At 36.6% G+C, this 17,338-nt stretch overlaps 1 protein-coding gene across 1 annotated transcript in view; it reads left to right on the top strand.

The window, feature by feature from the left end:
• The window catches only part of FBXL13 (F-box and leucine rich repeat protein 13), a 169,191-nt gene that overhangs the window by 119,429 nt on the left and 32,424 nt on the right, over positions 1 to 17,338 (top strand). The gene's annotated exons all lie outside the window — the stretch shown is intronic.

Genomic DNA, 17,338 nt, shown 5'->3' with positions numbered 1-17,338 from the left:
GGGACGCCTGCTTCTCCCTCTCCCACTCCCCCTGCTTGTGTTTCCTCTCTCACTGTGTCTCTCTCTGTCAAAAAAAAAAAAAAAAAAAGAAAGATTTAAAGTCTAACCAATCCAGTGTAGAGGTCCAATCTCTTCCTGAGGTGGCCCCTACCTACCTCTACTGCCTCACTTCCACCAGATACCCACTTTTCATTGTCAGCCCCACAGACACACAACTGACTCTCCTGCAGCTCCTCAAACACATCACACTGTCCTTGCCTTCCCATCTCTGCGAGTATTCCCTCTGTCTGAAACACCCTCTCCCCTTGTCCACCTTGTAAATTCTTGCTTATCCCTTGAGTTTCAACCCTGTGAAGCTCTCCTGGAACTCCTGGGCAGACTTAGGATCTCTCTGTCTTGTTTCCACTGTACTTTACAATACCCCCCCCTAAAGCCATTAGCTCATTATATTTTCATATTTGTTCCACACCTGTCTCCCTACAACACTGTAAGCTTCCTGATGGTAAAGGTTGGAGCAGCCCATCTTTGGAAAGCCTAGCATAATGTCTAGTACATAGAAGCACGTAAAAGATTTGATTTGTGAGTCAGTGGGTGAGTGAATGAATGAATCTCCTACCATTTCTTTCCTTTCAACCAAACACATAAGGCTTCTTTAAAGTCTACACTTTCTCAGCTATGCTGTGAACTGGAGTAGGAGTGCTTACAGCTGCATGTCTTGATCTGATGATACAGTTTCAAGAGACCACCCATCTGCATGCAACACACACATAAATAAGGCCTGAGGCTCAGTGAAGCAAAACCTCTAAAGCAGGAAACACATGAAATCACTTGGGATTCAATAAATAGAAAGAATGGGAGTTAAAAGCAAGCAGGGAAACTCAGAGGCAAATGGGTTTACCTTGGATTTTCAAAAGCACATAACAAGAAGTCTGCCCTGGTGATACTCTTTCATATCGAGATTGACTTTTTTTAGTCCTTTCCAGGCCCTTCTCCTAGTTAGTGGCCTTCTATGAATCTGTTGATACCATCATTAGCAATAGTGGTTTTCCTTACAGAGGCTACAGACAATTGTCTCCTGTTTCCAGCAAATTGCCTATTGGAAACATTGCAAAAAGAAGTGACCAACTTAAGCTTGTCATTTCCCTCAAGGAGAATCTTTGGTGCCAGAACCCTCCTCTTGACCTCCATCAGGTAGGAGGCAAGCAGTCTCAAGGCCAGTTGCTCTATTTCTAGGTAACAAAGATGCTGATTTTCTTTCGCTCCATAAATATAAAGAGGACCTATTTCCGTGTGTTGACCAAAGCCTGCTTTCCTTTAGACCTATAGGTCAGTAAATTAGATCAGAGTGGTTAATACATTAAAAATTATGATTACAAAATTCATACTAACAATCAAGTAAGTAAAAATAAACAAAAATAATTGAGAAAAAGAAAGGTAAATTATTTTTATAAAATTTTAATTGCTAACCATAGTTTAAAAGGGAAATTCACTTGTGAGGTTAAAATACATTCTGCAGGACTTTGTACGAGATAGTGTTATCAGTGATTTTAGAAAGAGGATGTGTTAATTGAGATAAAACATATTTCCAAGTATAAGTTTTGTTCTTTATCCCTAAAAGAATGTGGTAGGCAGCACCAAATAGAGCAAATCTTCCAGAAAGGAATGTATGAAATATAAACACAAAGTCACATAATTATGAAGGGACATAGATTCTATCCAAGAATTCCGAGAGTATGCCAGAAAGATAAGAGAAAATTGGCTCCATAAAAACAGAGAGTTTTATGGACTACTCATTCATTCACAAATATTTATTCATTGTCGGGGTGCCTGGGTGGCTCAGTCGTTAAGCGTCTGCTTTTGGCTCAGGTCATGATCCCGGGGTCCTGGGATTGAGCCCCGCATTGGGCTCCCTGCTCAGCGGGAAGCCTGCTTCTCCCTCTCCCACTCCCCCTGCTTGTGTTCCCTCTCTCGCTGTCTCTCTCTCTGTCAAATAAATAAATTTAAAAAAAAAAATCTTAAAAAAATATTTATTCATTGTCAACTCTGTATTAAACACCATGCAAGGTTCTGGGCGTACTACATTGACAGCCATAGTTCTGGTCTCAAGGTATAGTCTAGTGGCAAAACAATAACAACAAGAGTAACAACACTGCTTGGTTAAAAGTTACCAAAAGCATAAGTTCAAAGTGTGTGTTCACATCTTATCTGGTGACACCACACTAGGATACCTTGGGCAAGTTCCTTAACCTCTCTGTGCCTCCATTTCCCTGTCTTTAAAACAGTGTTTATAATATACTTTCCTCAGGGTGTTGTAAGGAGTAAATAATAAATGTAAACTGCTTAGCACAGTTCCTGGCACATGGTAAGCACTCAAAGTATCTTAGCAATGATTTATTCAAATTAAGACATATGAGGTATATTTGATGTGATGAGATATACACCTGGGTACATATGCTATATCTTGGCAGCATGGATGAGTGGAAAATGAGTGCTTATGTCTCTGTTGTCTATTTGTAGAGAAGTCAGGGGACACTTTTCAGCTTTTGAGGTGCAGCTGAAAGCTTCAGCAGGTGTTTGCGAGGTAAAGACGGACATTCACAGTGGAGAAAGAAGCAGGTGGGAAGGCGTGGAGACATGAGAGAGGGTTATGTGTTGGGGGATCCACAGGCGACTTTGTATTGTCATAGCATGGCCCAAGGAGATAGGGAATGAGGCTGGAGAAAGGTGGAGGGCAGAATGTGACTGGCTTTGGGTGCCCTGCAAAGTGATTCAGACTATGTCCTATATGGAATGGGAGCCACTGAAGAACTCTGAGTAGAATTCGTACAGCTAGAAATGAGGTTTTGATAGTGGTGGCAGAAGGGACATGTATGAGAGATATTTAGGAAGTATATAGGTGGGGCTTGCTGATTGATTGGCTGGATATGGAGAGCAGAGGGGATAGGAGGAAACATAGACAATGCCCAAGTTTTTACTTGGTCAGCTGCAGACGTGGTGGTACTGTTAACCAGAAAAAGAACCTAAGAGAGAGATTAAGACATTAATTCCATTTTAGACATGTTTGATTCCAGTACTAGGACACATCTCTCTACACCATGGGCCCCTTCAATCCTGAGTGACAAAAAGAAGACTTAGCCATTTGACTATTGAAATCACCATTTTTGTTTTGTTTTGTTCCTCAGTATGTCTGGCAAGGGATCATAGGAATTAGGTATATTACAATTCAACCATTAACTGAAAGCAGAAAATTTACACAAAGATTTTCAACAACCTCCGCCAAGTTCTATCCCTTCTATCACAACTTACATCCCATTTTTATCCTCAAAAAAAAGGGGGGGGGCAGCAAACATGTAGAAGAATGAAACTGGACCATTTTCTTACACCATACACAAAGATGAAATGGATGAAAGACCTCAATGTGAGACAGGAATCCATCAAAATCCTAGAGGAGAACACAGGCAGCAACCCCTGTGACCTCGGCTGCAGCAACTTCTTGCTAGACGTGTCTCCGAAGGCAAGGGAAACAAAAGCAAAAATGAACTATTGGGACTTCATCAAGATTAAAAATCCTCTGCACAACAAAGGAAACAGTCAACAAAACTAAAAGGCAACCTACGGAATGGGAGAAGATATTTGCAAATGACATATCAGATAAAGATATCTGATCCAAGATCTATAAAGAACTTATCAAACTTAACACCCAAAAACAAATAATCCAGTCAAGAAATGGGCAGAAGAGATGAATAGACATTTCTCCAAAGAAGACATCCAAATGGCCAACAGACACATGAAAAAATGCTCCACATCCTTAGCCATCAGGGAAATACAAATCAAAACCACAATGAGATACCACCTCACAGCAGTCAGAATGGCTAAAATTAACAAGACAGGAGACAACAAATGTTGGTGAGGATGCAGAGAAAGGGGAACTCTCTTTTTTTTTTTTTTTAAGATTTTATTTATTTATTTGACAGAGAGAGAGAGCACAAGCAGGCAGAGCGGCAGGCAAAGGGAGAGGGAGAAGCAGGTCTCCCGCTGAGCAGGGAGCCTGACGCAGGGCTCGATCCCAGGACCCTGGGATCATGACCTTGAGCCAAAGGCAGATGCTCAACCAACTGAGCCACCCAGGCACCCCAAAAGGGTAACCCTCTTACACTGCTGGTGGGAATGCAAGCTGGTACAGTTACTCTGTAAAACAGTGTGGAGATTCCTCAAGAAGTTAAAAATAGAGCTACCCTATGACCCAGCAATTGCATTATTGGGTATTTACCCCAAAGATACAAATGTAGTGACCCGAAGGGGCACATGAACCCCAATGTTCATAGCGGCAATGCCCACAATAGCCAAACCATGGGAAGAGCTGAGATGTCCATCAACAGATGAATGGATAAAGAAGATGTGGTGTATATATATATATATATATATATACAATGGAATATTACTCAGCCATCAGAAAGGATGAATACATACCATTTACATCGACGTGGATGGAACTGGAGGGTATTATGCTGAGCGAAATAAGTCAATCAGAGAAAGATAATTACCATATTGTTTCACTCATATGTGGAATATAAGAAAGAGCACAGAGGATCATAGGGGAAAGAAGGGAAAACTGAATGGGAAGTCATCAGAGAGGGAGAAAAACCATGAGAGACTTTTAACTATAGGAAACAAACTGAAGGTTGCTGGAGGGGAGGTGGGTGGGGGGATGGGGTAATTGGGTGATGGGCATTAAGGAGGGCACGTGATATGATGAGCACTGGGTGTTACACACAACTGATAAATTATTGAACACTACATCTGAAACTAATGATGTACTATATGTTGGCTAATTGAATTTAAATTTTTAAAAAGGGGGGCAACAAGAAAGGAGGCTTCTTATGTTTTCTGTCAGGGACCTTTTGTTCTTTTTAGATTTCTCATGATCTAAACCTCCAATAAGTTCATCAGAGTCCTCCAGACTCCTGGGTCCTCCATTGCATCTTATTTCATAGAATGTGTTTTCTAATATCCTATATTCAAATATCAAATATCTTAAGGTGCACAGGTCATATTTATAGGTTTCCCAGCCAGGGAAATCTAGGACCTACAACAAGAATCATAAAAGTTGCAAAATTCAGAGGAAAGAGTAAAGTACTTAAATCAAAGAAAAGTCCATCATGAGCTATTCACCTTCAAGCAGACTCCTTACTGAAGCTAGCAGAAAGAGTAGGAAGAACCCATTAAAACTTTGTGGTTTCCAGTTTGAATACTAGTCCTCTGAAAGTAATGATACTGAGTTTGAGGTGCTTATGGCACATTCAACCGTCTAATTATCAATTAGGAAAGATCCAGAGCTCAGGAAAGAGATCTGGGACAGATGTAGAGATGGTTGACGTGGTTGAAGCTACAGATGAGATAGGAGAAAAGAGGTCAAGTTCAAGCCTCTGGGAAACATCAGTACTTATTGGGTGGATTTGAAAGATGAACCTACAAAGGAAACTAGAAATGAACATCCAGACGAGTAGGTGAGGAAGGAGTTCAGACTTACCAAGGGAATCAAGGGAGGTGGTGTTTCAAAAAGCAGATTGTCAGCAAGGTCAAACTTCACGGGTGGCTCTAGTAATAGGAAGATAAGAAAGTATCAATTTTTGTAAAACAAAATTGCTCATCCATGTATATAGTTGTACATGGCAACATTCATAGCTCAGTATTTTGCTTGAATATTGGTGCTTTGTGCTATTATAGTTTGTTTGGAACAGACAGTAAACTGCCCAGAACTGTTGTGGGTCTGTGTAAAGGAATTAAGCATGGTGTTAATGTGGTTTTTTTTCTTTTTTAAAAAATATTTATTTATTTATTTGAGAGCAAGAGAGAGACAGAGAGAATACAAGCAGGGGGAGAGGCAGGGCAGAGGGAGAGGGAGAAGCAGACTCCCTGCTGAGCTGGGAGCCCGATGCGGGACTCGATCCCAGGACCTGGAGATCATGACCTGAGCCGGAAGCAGATGCTTAACCATCTGAGCCACCCAGGCACCCGCCTGGTGTTAATGTTTTATATAATTCTTGGTAGATATACAAAAAGACGTAATAATGGACACATGTATTGTCTTTTCCAAATTATCCTAAATTATTTTTCACAAACATTGAGAAATTTCATGCATTTATTCATTCATTCTTTTCTTTGTCCTTTTCTTCTTTCTTTTGATACATAATTAGCTAAGTCCTATTATATTTAAAGCAGAAATTCTAAGTTTGAGTGTAAAAACAGGAATAAGACAAGCAGCCTGCCTGGACGTTGTTATAAGCTTTATCCCCCATCAATTTTTCTCTTCTTTTGAACAGGACATTTAGTTATTTTGGCCACTTGCTTTCCTTATGGGTTGTAGCAATTTTTATTGCTATCGACATTAAAATAAATATGGTAGCCTTACACTCCTTTACCAATAGTGCCTGTTTTAACTTCACAAAAATAACTAGGAATTAAAATTTTATTGTTATTTGAATTTGCATTTTAAAAAATTCTAATAATATTAATAATTTTGTCCTATATATGCTGCTTATCATTGCAATTATATTTCATCTTATATTATTTTCTGTTGAGATTCTTTACTCACTTATACATTGGGATCTCAATACTTCCGCCAATTTGTATGAATTGCTTATAATAATGTAGTTATTAATCATTTGTCATATTTTCATATTTTCTCCATATCTTTACAGTGGTTTATCTCACTATTGTGGAAGAGAGATTTATTTTAGTATTTTAATTTGAAAGCCTATAAGCTACTGCTTATAAAGTCTATTCAAGAAAAATGAATTAAAAGTTGAACAAACTGGGGTGCCTGGGTGGCTCAGTCGTTAAGCATCTGCCTTTGGCTCGGTCATGATCCCAGGGTCCTGGGATCGAGCCCCGCATCAGGCTCCCTGCTCTGCAGGAAGCCTGCTTCTCCCTCTCCCACTTCCCCTGCTTGTGTTCCCTCTCTCGCTGTGTCTCTCTCTGTCAAATAAACAAAATCTTTAAAAAAATAAATAAAAGTTGAACAAACTATGAAATCTTATGTAATTTTATGTAGGTTTTTTCCAAGAAATTGTTTCTTTAACCATATGCAGGACAGATTATAAAGCTTATTTATGCTATTTACTCTTCTGGTGTGCCTGTATTAAAGTGCTGACAGTTTCAAAATGAAACATACTATAAATAAGGATGATTTGTAGAATGTGGCTGTCAGACAAATTACATTGTATTTTATTCTAAATGCCAATATTCCTAGACCAGCTTTCCAAACTTTTTCTAAAAGCAGTGTCTCAGAAAAAAAGCCACCTGCAAGTTTTAAAGAATAAATTACTTTCAGAATGTTAAGCTTTGTTTCATAAGGTTTCATCCACATCAGTTTCATTTATAAAACATGTTTCGTTTATTTTTAAATTATGAGCAAATGTTCAGTCTTATAAAAAGGCAAAATATTGGTGTTTTTGTTTTCCTCGGTGTGTTGTCTTTTGCCAACAAGTAACATAATCGCACCAACCAAAACAATAACTTTCTCTTGTATATGTGCTCAGCAGGAATTTGAGGAAATTTAAAGATAGTTAAGGTAACACAAAAAATTAACTGCAATAATTGTTATGTCTAAAATAATCATATTTTATTCAAGATACCTCCCAAAATGTTCACCAAAACTGAAGAGAAATGATGGTAGAAAAGATAGAAAAGAGCTAATAAATACAGAAGGAAGGGTAGAATGAGAAAAATCAGTATTTTGCAACTCCCAATGAAATAACTGATTTAGGCAAGGATCACCAATTAATGCTAAAACCATTGACTAAAAGGTTTTTGGGAAACAGTATTCTTGTGGTTTCAAAGAATCACACCACAGATTATTTACTAAATAAAAAGTAAAAATATACTCTAATGAAAGATCTATAGTTACTACCTGAATCAAGTGAGTAAGAGCATCACCAATAATGGGACACCTCACATATGTGCCTCCTAAAGGGATGCAATAGCACCGAGGTAGTATTCTTGCAGAATTTTTTTTACCTACATTCTAATCATAAGGAACAATCAGACAAACCCAGAATGTGAGACATTCTATGTAATGACTGACCTGGGATCTTTAAAAGTAAATGTCTTAAAAGACAAAATTTAAAGAAAAGAAAAAAGGCTAAAGACACATGACAACTAAATGCAGTGAATGAACTCTGACTGGGTCCTGGGATTAAAAAAAAAATACTGGCTTTATATTAGATAGTATAGTGTTACTGTTAATTTTAAGTATTATAATACTATATATATTATACTATATAGACAGGAAAATGCCCTTATTCCTAAGAGATACAAAGAGAATATTTAGGGGTAAAGCATCATGATATCTGAAACTTATTTTCAAATGGTTCAGGGAAATTTATAACATATATATTATATTTCATATTTATACATATATATGAAATATATAACAATTGCAAATATCTATGCATTCAACATAGGCGCACCTAAATATATAGAGCTAAAAAGACATAAAGGGAGAAATTGACAATAATACAATAACACAATACAATAATAGTAGGAGACTTTAACATCACTTACATCAGTGGATAGATCATCCAGACAGAAAATCAACAAGGAAACAATGGCTGTGAGTAAGACTAGATGGACTTAACAGATATATATATAGAACATTCCATCCCCAAACAGCAGAATACATGTTCTTTTCAAATGCACACAGAACATTCTCTAGGATAGATCACATGTTAGGCCACAAAACAAGTCCCAATAAATTTAAGAAGATTGAATTCATATCAAGCATCTTTTCTGAATACAATTACAAGAAAATTATAAGAAAAAAATTACAAGAAAAAATCAACTACAAGAAAAAAAAACTAAAAAAAACCCCACAACGCATGGAGACTAAACAACATGCTACTAAACAACCAGTGGGTCACTGAAGAAGAGAAAATTTAAAAATACATGGAGACAAATGAGAATGCAAACACAACAGTCCACAATCTTTGGGATGCAGCAAAAGTAGTTCTAAGAGGGAAGTTTATAGTGATACAGGTCTATGTAAAAACAAGAAAAATCTCAAATAAACAATCTACACTTACACCTAAAGGAATGAGACCAAGAAGAACAAAGCCCAAAGTTAGTTAAAGGAAAGACATAATAAAGAATAGAGTGGAAATAAATGGGAAATAAATGAAATAGAGACCAAAAAAAGAAAAAAAGAAAAAAGAAAAGATGAATGAAACCAAGAACTGGTTCTTTGAAAAGATAACCAAAATTGATGAACTTTTAGCTAGGCACATCAAGAGAGAAAGAGGAGTAAAATATTTTCAGAAATGAAAGAGAAGAAAGAACAACCAACAACATAGATATAAGAGAATACTATGAAAAATTATATGTCAACATATTGGACAACTTAGAAGAAATGGATAAATTCCTAGAAAGTTACAATCTTCCAAAACAGAATGAGGATGAAACAGAAACTTTGAACAGACTGATTATGTCTAATAAAATTGATTTGGGGGTGCCTGGGTGGCTCAGTTGGTTAAGCGACTGCCTTCGGCTCAGGTCATGATCCTGGAGTCCCGGGATCGAGTCCCACACCGGGCTCCCTGCTCAGCAGGGGGTCTGCTTCCCCCTCTGCCCTCTTCCCTCTCGTGCTTTCTGTCTCTCATTCTCTCTCTCTCTCAAATAAATAAATAAAATCTTAAAAAAAAAATTGATTTGGTAATCAAAAAACTCCCAACAAACAAAAGTCCAAGAAAAGATGGCATCACAGATGAATTCTACCAAACAAAAAAAATACCTATTCTTCTCAAACTATTCCAAAAATAGAAGGGGAAGGAAAACTTCCAAATTCATTCTATGACGCCACTATTATCCTGATACCAAAACCAGACAAAGACACTACAAGAAAAAAAAAAAAAGAAAGAAAAAGAAAGAAAGAAAGAGAAAGAAAAGAAAAGAAAACTACTGGCTAATATCACTGATGAACATAGATGTAAAAATCCTCAACAAAATATTAGCAACCTAGTTCAAAGATACATTTATACCAGGGATGCAAGGATGGTTTAATATTTGCAAATCAATCAATGAGATACATCACATTTACAAGAGGAAGGATAAAATCCATATGATCATCTCAATAAATGCAGAAAAGCCTTTGACAAAATACATCTGTTCATGATAAAAATTTTCAACAATGTGAGTTTAGAGGGAACATATCCCAACATAATAAAGGCCATATATGACAAACCTACAGCAGCCATCATATTCCATGATGAAAAGCTGCAATCTTTTCCTCTAAGATGAGGAACAAGACAAGGATGTCCACTCCCACCACTTTTATTCAACAGAGTACTGGAAGACCTAGCCATAGCCATCAGACAAGAAAAAGAAATAGAAGGTATCCAAATTAGTAAGGAATATATATATAATATAATATAATATAATATAATATAATATAATATTATATATATATAAAACCCTAAAGATTCCACTCAAAAATTATTAGAAGTAATAAATGAATTGAGTAAAGTTGCAGGATACAAAATTAATATACAGAAAGCTATTGTGCTTCTATATACTACTAATGAAGTAGCAGAAAGAGAAATTAAGAAAGCAATCCTGTTTACAATTGCACCAAAAAGAATGAAATACCTGGGAATAAATTCAACCAAGGAAGTGAAAGACCTGTACTCTGGAAACTATAAGACAATGATAAAAGAAACTGAAGACAACACAAACAAATGGAAAGGTATGCCATGCTCATGGATTAGAAGAATTAATATTGTCAAAATATCCATATTATCCAAAGCAATCTATAGATTCAATGCAATCCCTATCAAGGTACCAATAGTATTTTTCAAAGAATAGAACAAATAATCCTACAATTTGGAACAACAAAAGACCCTGAATCGCCAAAGCCAATCTTGAGAAAGAACAAAGCTGGAGTTATCACAATCCCAGGTTTCAAGATATACTACAAAGTTATAGTAAGCAAGAGTATGGTTCTTGCACAAAAATAGACACAGTGATCAATGGAACAGGATAGAGAGCCCAGAAGTAAACTTACACTTATATGGTAATTAATTCATGACAAAGGAGGCAAGACTATACTATGGGGAAGTTGGGAAAACTGAGCAGCTACACAAAGGCAAAAGAATGAAACTGGATCACTTTCTTACACCATGTATAAAAATAAACTCAAAATGGATTAAAGACTTAAATATGAGACCTGAAACCATAAAACTTCTGAAAGAAAACATTGGCAGTAATCTCTTGGACATCAGCCTTAGAAACATATTTATGAATATGTTTCCTCAGGTTAGAGAAACAAAAGCAAAAATAAACTGTTGGGACTACACCAAAATAAAAAGCTTTGGGGAGCCAAGGAAACCATGAACAAAACAAAAGTCCACCTAGAGAACGAGAGAAGATATTTGCAAATGATATATCCGATAAGGGGTTAATATCCAAAATATATAAAGAACTTATACAACTCAACACCAAAAAAACCTAATGAACCCAATGGAAAAATGGGCAGAGGACTTGAATAGACATTTTTCCAAAGAAACATACAGATGGCTAATAGATATATGAAAAGATGATCAACATTACTAATCACCAGGAAAATGCAAACAAAAACCACAATGAGATATCACCTCACTCCTGTCAGAATGGCTAGTATCAAAAAGAAAAGAATAAGTATTGGCAAGGATGTGGAAAAAAGAGAACTCTTCTGCACTGTTGGTGGGAATGTAAATTGGTACAGCCACTGTGGAAAATACCGTGGAGTTTCCTCAAAAAATTAAAAAGAGAAATACCATACAATCCAGCAATTTCACAATTGGATATTTACTCAAAGAAAATGAAAACATTATTTGAAAAGATATGTACCCCTATATTTACTTCAGCATTATTTACAATAGCCAAGATATGGAAGCAACCCAAGTATTCATCAATAGATGAATGGATAAAGAATGTTCCACACACAGTGGAATACACACACACACACACACACACTGGAATATTATTCAGCTACAAAAAAATAATGAGCTCTTGCCATTTGCGACAACATGGATGGACCAGACGGTATTATACTAAATGAAATAAGTCAGATAAAGAAAGACAAATACCATGCGATTTCACTTATACGTAAAGTCTTAAAAATAAAACAAATTAACAAACAAAAACACAAACACGAATACAGAGAACAAACCCAGTGGTTTGTTCAGAGGGGAGGAAGGTGGGGGGGATGGGCAAATTAGGTGAAGGGAACTTAGATGTACAAAATTCCAGTTTAAAAAAAAAAAGTTTCAAGAAAATTTATATATACATATACACTTAAAATATATATACTATGTATATGATATGTATACATATAAAACTGTATTCACAGATATATTAATAAAATGATGCATATTCATACACACATTAATTAAGCAAATGCAGCAAATGATTACAATTGGTGAGTTTAGGTAAAGGGTATATAGGTGTATGACTCAGTTATATGCTAAGTACACACACACACACCATTCCAACATTTGGTAACTAGTTCATTGCTCGAGTCTAACTACATCACCTCAATCATTCCGGATGTAAAATTGGGGTGGGGGGGAATTGTTTTCAAGGATTTGTTTGCTCTGAAATGTCATGTGTACGTGGAGCTGTTCCTGGCAGGGTACAGTGTTCCCTCTCACTCCTTCAGGTGACCCCAAACTGAACAACTTCCCAAACAATTCACACATTCCTAATGAAGTCTTTGTTCGTGCCATTTTCTCAGCCTGAAACACTATTCTTATTATTTTGCTTGTCAAAATCTTACTCAGTCTTTGAGGCTTAATTCAAATTCCCCTTCTTCCATGGAAGTCTTTTCTAGACTGCCAGGCCCTGCTCTGTGGTCCCCATACCTCTCTTAAAACACATGCTCCTTCTTTTTTGCATTATGCTCACTTATGTATCAACTCATATTCCTTAAAGGGGGAAAAGCTTTGTTTAACACTGTTGCATAGAATGAAGTTCAAATTCCTTAGAATAATGTACAAGGCTCTTGGGGCTTAGTGCATACTTTCCTTTGAGTCTTAGGTCTTGACACTCCCTTCAGTGGACCTGATACTAGAGCTGTAATATAAGCCAATTACTAGGAATTTCTAAGCCCCTCAGATCCAGATCCCTCAGTTCCACGGCCCATGAAGGAGTAAACTGCTCTTTAGGATTCTCGTGAGCTCCTGGGGCCTTGCATTCTCATACAACCTGCAATCCTGCTGACCACACCAGTTGCTTTCCTCTGTGCTTCACCTGGTAACAACTTATTCCCTTCCTATACTTTGGGAAAATAAACCAAAACCTTTCCAGCAAAACATTCACGAGTTTGGCCAACTTTTGAAGGAGCTTAAGGAGGATTGACATTTTCTTGGTTACAACTTCCCTAAAAAGTAAGCATCCACCTGCCCTTTGCCCCACTGAGGCCCAGTCACTCCCTTTTGTGGGTTCCTCATCCCTCCTTACTTTGGTCTTATCTTCCCACTCTCCTCTTTCCATCCCTCCTAGAAGTAAAAGTTTGGCACCCCTAGGACTTTGATCCCAAGCACTTAACGAATGTTTCAGAGAACACCTAATTTGGGGCATTTATGAATCTCACGGTGCCAAGTAGAACATCTTACCTAGCTGGCCTTGATATTCTTTAGGTCATGAATCTGAAAAGCTTCTGAGGCAAAAAACCATTGAAAAATGAATCCTGTTGACTGGAATGGTGTATTTCACTTGTCCTGAGAAGCTGGCATCCCATACTAGCACCATGCAGGCTTCCGTGGAGGCCTTGCCTCCTCCAGCTGGCTTAGATTTGCTGCTGCTCAGTTAGAATTACAGCAGCAAGGCCCTGTGATAACTTGTCCAGCACATTAGCATGATGACATCTCTTGCTCCCTGTTTTGCTAATCCATTGGCCATCCAGGTCTGAGAAACTTCTGTGTTCATCTTGGACTGAAGGATGCTATAGGAATATTTCTGATTTGCATTTAGCTATACAATTATTACATCAGTCATTTTTTACAAACATCTTTATTGAGATATGATTTACACACTATGAAACTCAACAATTCAAAGGGTACAATTTAGCGGTTTTTAGTATATTGATGATCGCGTTATGCAATCATCACCACAATCAAATTCCAGAACATTTTCATCACTTCACAATGAAGCTCCCTCCCCATAAGCAGTCATTCCCTAGCCCTGACCCACTGTTCAGCCCAGCCTAGGCAACCACTAATCTGATTTCTGGTTCTATATACTTGCCTATTCTGGACTTTTCAAATAAGTGAATCATACAATTTGTGGCCTTTTGGGTTTGGTTTCTTTTACTCAGCATAATGTTTTAAATGTTTATCTATATAGTAGTATGCATCATGCTTTATTATTGCTAAATAATATCTCACAGTGATGGACATTTGGCTTGTTTCATTTTTTTCTATTATGAATAATGCTGCTATGGAACATTTGAGTACAAGTTTTTTTGTGTTGATATATTTTTTTCATTTCTCTTGGGTATATATCTAGGAGTGGAATTGCTGGGTCATATGGTAACTTTATGTTTAATTTTCTGAAGAACTGCCAGACTGGATTTTCCAGGGTGACTGGACGATTTTACATTCCCATCAGCAATGAATGAGAATTTTAATTTCTTCATATCCTCACCAACACTTTTTATTATCTGTCTTTTTTAAGTATAACCATCATCGTAGCTAGGCAGTGATATCTCATGGTGGTTTTGATTTGCATTTACCCAATGTCTAATTATGTTAGTTAATTAACTTTGGGGCCATATGTTTTAATGAACAATGTAGTGATGAAATATAAAATTCTATTTTAATATTAACTTTTAGTAATCTTGAATGAAGTAGAACATAGACAAATGTCATACTTAGCAAGTGTACCTCATTTCCAGTTCATCTTTAAAAATTCTAACTTGACTACATAAAAGTAAAAAAAAAAAAAAAGAGGTGAAAACTCCAGAGATAGTTTCATAGGACAAATTCCCCATAGGCTAATAAAACACACTTAGCTATTATCAGGTATAGGGCAATGAGACAAGCCTTGCATCTCTTATTATTTTTGTTTAAACAATTTGGTTTCTGTTGGGGGAATATCTAAACTCCAATTCTTCTACATGAATAAAATAGCATCCACATCTGGAACCTAGACCACATGAGCTGGCTCCATAGGGCTTAGTAATTTTTTGTTTTGAAGCAAGGAGGCAGAAAACATAATGTGTTCCTAACAAAAGAATCCACATTTGCAATAAAATTTTTAAAATGAATGGAGTGATTTTATTTTTGGATGGTGTACAAAACCGTTAAATGAAATTAGAAATTGCAATTTAAACAGTGGCTTCAATTAAGTAGATTGTCAAGCACTTCTTTCCTTGACCTGGATTTTTTTTTTTCTTAATGAAAAGGCCTAATAAATACATCAGTGAAAAAAACAGGATATAATATTTTCATAATCCATTTTCAATTGTCCAAATGCTGTATTTAAGATCAATAAATGTAAACCAGTCCTACAAATAAAATTTTAAAAGGACAAACCAATGTACCGTTTCTGATATTTTCCCTGCCTGGCAGCTCTGGGACCATAGAAGAGAGACAATTGCTCTTGTCCACCTCATAGGAAGTGTAATAAAAGTGATCCTGAATGCAAAGACAGGAGAATGACATCTATAAGGCATATTAGTCAGTTCCCCCAGTTTAGTGGGGAAAGTACTGAGAAATGGAACAGCAGAACCACATATTAAAAAATTTAAGAACTAAAAAGTGCATTTTTTTTAAATAAAAAGAAACAAAGCTTTTAAACAGAAAAAGTGGGCTATTAATGAATGATTATATGTCTGTAGGCTATTATAGAAAGATTTGTTCCCTTTCTAAGCACTTAAACATAATAAAATGAGCTAAAGATTTCAGATTTTTAGGTTAGGCATAAATAAAAATTTACAACAAATAGATTAATTAGCCACATGAACCGTCTTCAAAATAAAGTTTTAAGTTTAGAGGTCTTTAAGACTTGTTTATATTGATTCAGATTATATGTACCTGGGCACAGGAAACAAGATAAGGAATTTTCTGGCTCTGGGATTCTGTCACACTTTTTTTTTTCTTCTTCCTATGCTAAATACTGGGGTAGGAGGAGGAGAAATGAAAAAGTAGCCAATGCCCTCTTTTTTTCTTCTTTTTTTGTATTTCTATTTTTAAAAATTTGAATTCCAGTATAGTTAACATACAGTGTTATATTAGTTTCAGGTGTACAGAATAGTGATTCAACAATTCCATACATCACCCAGTGCTCATCACAAGTGCACTTCTAAATCCCATCACCTATTTTACCCCATCCCCCCACCTACCCTCTGGTAATCAGTGTGTTTTCTATAGTTAAAGTCTGTTTCTTGGTTTCTCTCTCTTTTTTTTCCTTTGCTTGTTTCTTTCTTTCTTTCTTTTTTTATTTAAGATTTTATTTATTTATTTGAGAGAGAGAGAGGGAGAATACAAGCGGGGAGGAGAGGCTGAGGAAGGGAGAGAAGCAGACTCCCCGCTGAGCAGGGAGCCCAACATGGGGCTCCATCCCAGGACCCCAGGATCATGACCCCAGCCAAAGGCAGCTGCTTAACTGACTGAGCCACTCAGGCACCCCTGCTTGTTTGTTTCTTAAATTCTACATATGAGTGATATCATATAGTATTTGTCTTTCTCTGACTGACTTATTTTGCTTAGCATTATACTCTCTAGATCCATTCATGGTGTTGCAAATAGCAAGATTCCATTCTTTTTTATTATATATATATTATATATAATAATATTTATTTATATATGTGTATATATATCTATATATCTATATCTATATATATCTTCTTTATCTGTCCATCTATCAATGGACAGGCTGCTTCCATTATTTGGCTATTGTAAATAATGCCACTATATATATACGAATGCATGTATCCCTAATTAGTGTTTCTGTATTCTTTGGGTAAATACCCAGTACTGCAATTGCTGGATCATAGGGTAGTCCTATTTTTAACTTTTTGAGGAACCTCCATGCTGTTTTCCACAGTGACTGCACCAGTTTGTATTCCCATCAACAGGGCAAGAGGATTCCTTTTCTCCACATCCTCACCAACACTTGTTGTTTCTTATGTTTTTGATTGTAGCCATTTTGACAGGTGTGAGGTGATATCTCATTGTAGTGTTGATTTGCATTTCCCTGATGATGAGTGATGATGAGCATCTTTCCATGTGTCTGTCGGCCATCTGGATGTCTTCTTTGGAGAAATATTGTTCATGTCTTCTGCCCATTTTTAAATTGGATTATT

The sequence above is a fragment of the Leptonychotes weddellii genome, chromosome 12 (assembly GCF_054177405.1).
Source record: "Leptonychotes weddellii isolate Sample4059 chromosome 12, ASM5417740v2, whole genome shotgun sequence".
Taxonomy (NCBI): Eukaryota; Metazoa; Chordata; class Mammalia; order Carnivora; family Phocidae; genus Leptonychotes; species Leptonychotes weddellii.
This window is presented reverse-complemented; position numbering and strand designations above follow the sequence as displayed.